Below are 7,557 nucleotides of genomic sequence, written 5' to 3' on the forward strand. Positions count from 1 at the left end.
AATTATTCTAATTCACTGTTTTTAAGAGCTTTCCAGTGAGTTTCAGCTGCTTTCCAAGAACCTCAGCCTGGTATCCCGTGGATCATTCTTGGCTCTGGCATTGCCCAGAACACTCAGCTGACATTCAAGCCCCAAAATTATTTATGGTTTTTTTTCTCCTTCACCTGATTTTATGGACTAGTTTGCCCATGGACTTTTGGCCACTTGCTCTGAATTGAACACTGACAATGACAACCTCACTCCAAGCAGTGCCAAATACCAGTTCTGGTTTAAAAAAAAAAAAAGCCAGGAAGGAAAAAAAGCAAGGCAGAAGTGATTGCAGAAGTGATTCTGATCTTTTCTAAATGATTGTTTATTTATTTTTCAAAAGTACAGGTGTTTAAAGTTACTGCTATCAGTTCACTGTTATAATTTCTGGAACCTGATGGCAATTGCTGTTGAGTCACAGTTGTGTCCCAGAGCATCCTGATGGAGCTACAAAATCAGGGAGTTTGAATTAGTGGGAGATGCTGCTGAAGTGCTGCTTGTTGTGTGTGTGAATATTTGTCTTTCTACCGAGTAGTTCAGCTCAGGGAGTGCTTTCCTTGCAGAGCTGATCCTAAAGGAAAAGAGAGCTCTGAAGAGTGATGAGGAAGAGCTTGGTGTGTGAGCAAGGTGGTATTTTCCAACCTAAATAATTTTATGGCCTGTATACACAGCAGGCAGCAATGGGATGGAGCCTTCAAGGGCTGAACTCTGTGCTTGTGATGGAAAGTCTTCCATTTGCTACAAGGGGGTGTAACTCTGCTCCTCTAACCCTCCCTGATGGTTTTGTTGCTTTTGGGGAAAGGACTTCAGGAGTGACCCAGCTTTTACTCTAACTCAGAATCCAATGTCTCTGTGCAATGTAATAATCAGAACCTGAAGCATTTGGGAGGAGTGTTGTGGGATGACTGAATGTTGTGTGCCCTCCCCAGAGGGGTCCTGGTGGTGTGGAAAAGTGAAAAGGGGAAATTGGGAGTGTGTTCCCTTCCAGCTGTGCCCTGCTGGCTCCGTGGAGCTGCTGCTGGAGCCTGTCAGACCTGGTGGTCTCAGGCCACTGCTCTGATGGATCACCCCATAAACTGCTTTGCCCCCACCCAAAGGTTCTCTGGGCTGTTTCAGCTTTGCTGCAGGGAAGGATCCATTAATATTGCCAGAGAGCTGCAATTGTTGTGTGGGTGACAAAGACGTTCAGAAATCATGATGCTGTATAAAATTCAGTTGCCTTCCATAATTCATCATCAATTTGACTTTGAAAAGTTAGCTGGAGAGAGATAAATAGAAATAGAAAGGAGGAAAGAGCACGACATCCAAATCCAGCTGGGTGATGCAACATGGGTGATAAATGTAATTCTGCTGGAAATAACAGCTCAGGTCTCTGCAGGACAACCTAACCCCCCGTTCTCAGGAAGAGAATGAAGGGATAAAAACACCACAGGAATTCTTTTCAGGAAGAAATTCTTTCTGGAAAGTGTTGTCAGGCATTGGAAGGTTGGTGGAGTCTTCCCCATCCCTGGAGGTGTCCAAGGAATGACAGGACGTGGCACTCTGGAATGGTGACATCGGGCACAGGGTGGACTTGATGGTCTGGGAGGGCTTTTCCAACCTCAGTGATTCTGGGATTCATCTTTGGAGGTAAGAAAACACATGAGGTCCAGCCAGTGTTACACTTGCCATTAGAACTGGGAATTCCTCCGTGTGTGTTCAATCCAAGTGTATCCTGTGGGTGTTCTGTGGCACAGGGAGCTGTGCCCTGTCCCCATCCCTGAGAAAGGCTCCTGCTCTGAGCCCTCCAGTGTGAGTGAAGAGTGATCTGCTCTGTTCTGGCACAGCTCCACAAGCTGACCTGACTCCTACAACACCAATTGCCTCCTGCATTTTGGGGAGAAGCTGAGAAGACACCAGGACCCTTAAAATGTCTCTCCTCTGTTTTAGAAATCGTGTGCCTATGCAAATATTCCACAGGCAGTTTGAGATCTCTCAGGATGAGTGATGCTCTCTGAAATATGATTATCTTTTTGTGATACCTCACCAGCTCGTACTGCAGAGTGATTTCTAACTTCCTACAAGTTCTGTATCTAAGAAAATAAGCAGAATACTGAGTAGGGAAAGATATGTTTCATTAACAACAGCACTGACATTGCATATATATCTTCTAATTGCTCCTCTAAAGGTGGAATCAATAGCTGCACTTGCACAAGGGCTGAGACATTTCTGAAAAATTCCACATTCAATTTTTATTCGAGATGAATGTTTCTGAGGATTGGAAAGCTACTGTTTGCATGAGTGATCTGCCCGATTTGCTGCATATTACTCATAAATCTGGGAAGAAAAAAAGTTATGTTTAACTCCTCTCTTACAAAAACATGGGCATTAGATTAGTGAAAGAAGGCAAACATAACAGATGAAAGCTATTAGAGCTGGCTTGGGTTCTGCTGATTTCATTCCTTGAATATTTCCAGTCTACTAGCTTAGAGAATCCATCTATTTCTGACCTTAACCTTTCCACAATATTTATTATATTTGGGTGGGGAAAAAGAGAATACATTGAAAAACAAATCAAGGGGAGGAACAAGATCTCTACACGTTTAGTAAACAGGGAGCTTGCTCTCCTTTTAGATGACATATTCCAAATTTGTTAAGACAACAAAGCTTTAACAAGGTCAGCACCAGCCTGTGAAAAACAGCTCTGAGACGATTTGGAATCAACCAGAATTTGTCGTTGCAACCTGACAGGGAAGTTCCTTGGAGGTGGCTGATACTGGAGAAATTAAAACCTGGGATTATCCCAAGTCTATGGATGAAACCAACAGACAAGAGATCCTGTGGAACTGCTCAGCTCAGGGTCCTGAAAGGGGAATGGGCTTGAGGGTGCAGGATGAGGTGGTATTAAAACAGCAGACCTGGCTTGTGGCAGCTCAGTGTTGGACAGAGCTGTAGCCCTTCAACATCTCTCACCCAAAGCTCTGTACAGTCATTTAAAGTGTGGGTGGAAAACGGTGCCAAGTGGTACCCGTGAGTGGAAATGCCACCCAAAGGTCAGGGCATGGAAGTCTGCAGGGTAATTAGTTTTCAGGTGAATTTAAAGCTGGGTAGCCATTTAATCTCCTCTCTATAGAGAAGGCAGTGATGTGGTCTATGAAGTTGAAGTGGCTAAAAATAAGGTGGTGTCTGATTACAGACTCTGGTGTGTAGATGTGGTGTAGGAGCAGGGTTGGAGCTGCTGACCCAGCTGCATCAGAGGTGACCTCTGTCAAACCCACGCTGTCAGTTGTTCATTTCATATGTTTTTGTTGCCTGAAACCTCTCATTTCAGCACTTGCATAAATACTGTTACTGCTTTCCAAGACCTTGGGGCTTCTATTCCTGTAGACGTGATTGCTGGTAAATGTCATCGTTTCTTGTGCTGTGCAAATGCTCCAGCACTTTGTGTTCCAGCACTTTGTGTTCCAGCACTTTGTGTTCCAGCCTTTCAGAGGCAAGGTCAGAACAAGATGGCAAAAGGAATGTGCTCAGGAACGCTGTTCAATGACAGCTGGAGTTCCAGTGACCAGGGGGAATGTCAATTGCTGAGCCAGGAAATGGAGAGACGAAGAGTCCAGGTGTTTCTGAGGCAGGGATATCTCATCTGGAGGGTTGTGGTGAAGGTCTTTAAACACCCCTGTTTGTCCTCCTCCTGCAGTGACACAGGGAACCATCTCACCAAAAAGCAAGTGAAGCTGCAGTTACTTTTTCCAGACATCCAGTTCAGGTGTCACTACTTTGATCCTTTGCCACCAGCTCAGAAACTTTTAGCACAAATGACTTCAAAACACCTCGTCCTTGCTCTCCCCTCCTCTGAGATCTGCTGGGGTTAATTTAGGAAAAGAAATTGTGTAACACTGACACTAGAGGAGGTCTGAGGTGGCTGAACTTTTTGCCAGGGAGGTGGCACTGATCTGGTTTGTGTTTAGAGATCATTTCTGAAGCAATGTATGTCTTCCCTGCTTATACTTTAGGGGATGAAGTCACTGAACAGAAGGAAGTTATGGAATTAAGAACTCCAATTACCCATCTCTAATTGAGGCTGAATTCTGGCCAAGGAGACCTGGAGTGACTTTTTTTGGTGACCAAAGCTGTATCATCCATCTGGTTTGCAGAGGTCTCCTATTGCAGAAAGCTGTGCCAGCAGTAAGTCTGATCAGAGCCTCTCTGGAGGAGTATCTTGTGTGTTCTGCATGTTGAGACCTTCTCATTATACACAGGAACCCTCTCCTGGCTGAGTGATGTCCCAGAGTCACTTATCATTTGCATCTGAGAGTATAGGAGGAGATTTTTTTGACTCAATTTGAAATGTTAGACATAAAGCGACTAAGGTGCTGTACTTGCTTCATTTTTGGACGAGATGACCATGGAGGAGACTGGGTAGGAGTATGTCCTGCTCTGAGAAGGGGTATTTGTGCTGCAAAATGACTGATGCCAATCCAAAAATTAAATCTGTGGTGTTGGTGCTGGTTTTATACACATTTCTCAGTGTCTTGAGAAATCAGAGCAGACTCTCCTTGGTGTTGGTAGGGAAATACTGTCCATGTAACTGTGTCCTCAGCCCACTATCGAGCCCATTTAGCCAAAGGCAGTTAAGACCTTTGCTCTTCCTTCAACCACATCTGCCAAATTAAATCCTTGCATTGACACTGTGGCTTTCAAAAGCTCCAAATCAATTCCTCAATCACTCCACATTCTTAGCTGTGATTAAAAACATGTGTCCTCTAATTAAGCTAACGAGAAATTGTTAATTGGCGCAAAGCCCCCCTCGGAGTGTGCTCGTTAATGTCACCATTTTGACAGGAGAAGGAATATAAATGAAGGGCAGATATTCTTGCCAGAATTTGGGATTGGGCTTGGGGGTGAAGGCTTTGTGTGTGCAGTGGCAGCTGTTGGTCTGAGGGAGTGGTGGCACGGGGGTAAAACAGGGATGGTGAGAGCCCAAGGCTGCCACCTTTTATCTTGACACAAAGCTCAACCACTCCTTGGCACGTGTGGGTCTGGGAAATTGCCATTTTTCAGCCAAGAATTGAAGACTGACGAAGATTCCTCCCAGGGCAAAGGTTCCAGGACACAAAGGGGTTGCTGCTTTTAGAGTGTTAATGGAGCTGCATCACTGGCACCTGAGAGCCCAAGGGGGCAACCTTTGATCTTGGCACAAAGCTCAAGGTCCCACTGGTACCAAGGAACCGTATTACTGCTATTACCGTAATTACCCTATTACCATAATTGCGAATTACCGTAATTATAGCAATTACCGTAATTATAGCTATTACCGTAATTACCACTGTTACCGTATTTACCCATATTACCGTAATTACAACTATTACCATAATTGCTAATTACTGTAATTACCCATATTACGATAATTACATTGTCTACCGTAATTACACAATTACCATATTTACTCCATTACCATATTTACCATCAATATAATACTTGCTAATTACCGTAATTACCGCAATCACGGTAATCACACACATTACCGTATTTACCCATACTACCGTAATTACCCATACTACCGTAATTACCCATATTACCGTAATTACCCATATTACCGTAATTGCCAATACTGCTGTAATTGCCTTTATTACCGTAATTACCGCATACCATAATTTCTAATTACCGTAATTACCGCTGTTACCGTAATTGCACATATTACCGTAATTACCGCGATTACCGTAATTACACATATTACCACAATTACACATTTTACCGTAATTGCCTTTGTTACTGTAATTACCCCATTACCAGTTTCTAATTACGTAATAACCGCTATTACCGTAATTACACCTATTATCATAATTGCCTTTGTTATGTTAATTACTCATCACCATAATTTCTAATTACCATAATTACCACTATTACCGTAATTACCCCATTACCGTAATTACCGATGCTACCGTAATTACAGATTACCATAATTTTCCTTTTAACCGTAATTACACTATTACCATAATTACCCTTATTTCCGTAATTCCCCTATTAGCACAATGACTCATTACCGTAATTACCGCCATTAACGGAAAGGTGCCAGGACACAAAGGGGTTGCTGCTTTTAGAGTGTTAATGGAGACGCATCTTTGGCACCCGAGAGCCCAAGGGGGCAACCTTTGATCTTGGCCCAAAGCTCAATCGTTCCTTGGCACGTGCGGGTCTGGGAAATTGCCATTGAAACAAGAGAAAGGAAGAGCCAAGAGCTGCCAAGAGCAGCTTGTGCTCGGAGAAGCACCCACTTGGCTTTTCCTGTGGGAAAGGTTAAGTTTTCCTTTATTATCACTTGTGTTGGAGGCAGACTCAAAGATTTCTGCGCAGATCAAACCCCTGTCATGGTAACAGCTCTGCACACACCTGGGGACTGACGTTCCCTTGAGGGAGAGCCTGCAGTCAGTGAGCTCCCTGCACGTTGGGGAGATGCTGTTCTTCATCAGTGTTTTTCCCAGAAAAGAGTGGGCCTTGTCACCAGAGTCTGCAAATCCTGCACTAAATTAGAATTTTTTGACATAAACGAAGCTTTTGAATGTGACAAGTTTAAAATATTCACTGTCTCTCTGGCTCGGATTTGCAGAGTCCTGCTAGAAATATTGTTCCTGTGGATAACAGCAAACCTGCAAGGATGCTCGGGAGGAGCAGGGCTGGGGACACACCAAAGGGGCAAAAATAAAGCCCCAAAGCACCACTGCAACACTGGGAGAGACAGTGAACCACTTGGGGTTTGGTGCAGGGAAATTGGGATGGAGGAGGAAGAGCTGACACCACGTGCAGGGCAGGGATGAGATGCTTCAGTGGGGAAGGCAGGAGGAGACTGTGCTGGTGGCTTAGTTGGTTTTTCTTTCTTCATATATTTTCCTTAGACACCAAATTTCAGCACCTGTTATGGGTACAAGAAAGAACAAGATGGCAGAGGCATCAGAAATAAACCCATTGGTGTCAGCTACAGGCTGTGCCAGCAGAGGAACTCGGCTGTGGGTTCAGAGCCTCTTGCTCCCCCTCTCAGCTGGGCTGGGCTGGGCTGGGCAGGTTTAGTGCACAGCTGGCTGCATCTGGCAGCTACACGTGGTTTTCAGCAATGCATCACCTCAGGAAAGGCCTAAAGTCCCATTTTCCTGGCCCTTCTCGGACCCCAGAGGGACACACAAAGAGTCAGTGGTGATGTTTGGATGCAGAACTTGAGGAATCCCAGCCCTGGCACAGCACTCAGTGCCATCTGCAGCCACACCAGTGATATTCTCCTCCATCATTTTTCTTCCCTGTGTGTTCATTTGAGGCATTCCTGTTCCTGTCTGTGCTCTGCCCACTGCAGTGCCCAGGCTGCAGCAGCAGCAGTTGCCTCTGCTCAGTGAGTATTTGCTAATAATGCCTTTCTCTCTGGATGCTCGTTGTATCCACGGAGAGGATTTGTCATTCCTTCCATCCCATTTCCATCACGACACAAATGACAGACAGATTGGAACCCACACTGGCCTGCAAATTGGCACTTGCTATTTTGACCACACTGTCTCTTATTGAGAG

This window comes from Pithys albifrons, chromosome 28 (genome assembly GCF_047495875.1).
Source record: "Pithys albifrons albifrons isolate INPA30051 chromosome 28, PitAlb_v1, whole genome shotgun sequence".
Taxonomy (NCBI): Eukaryota; Metazoa; Chordata; class Aves; order Passeriformes; family Thamnophilidae; genus Pithys; species Pithys albifrons.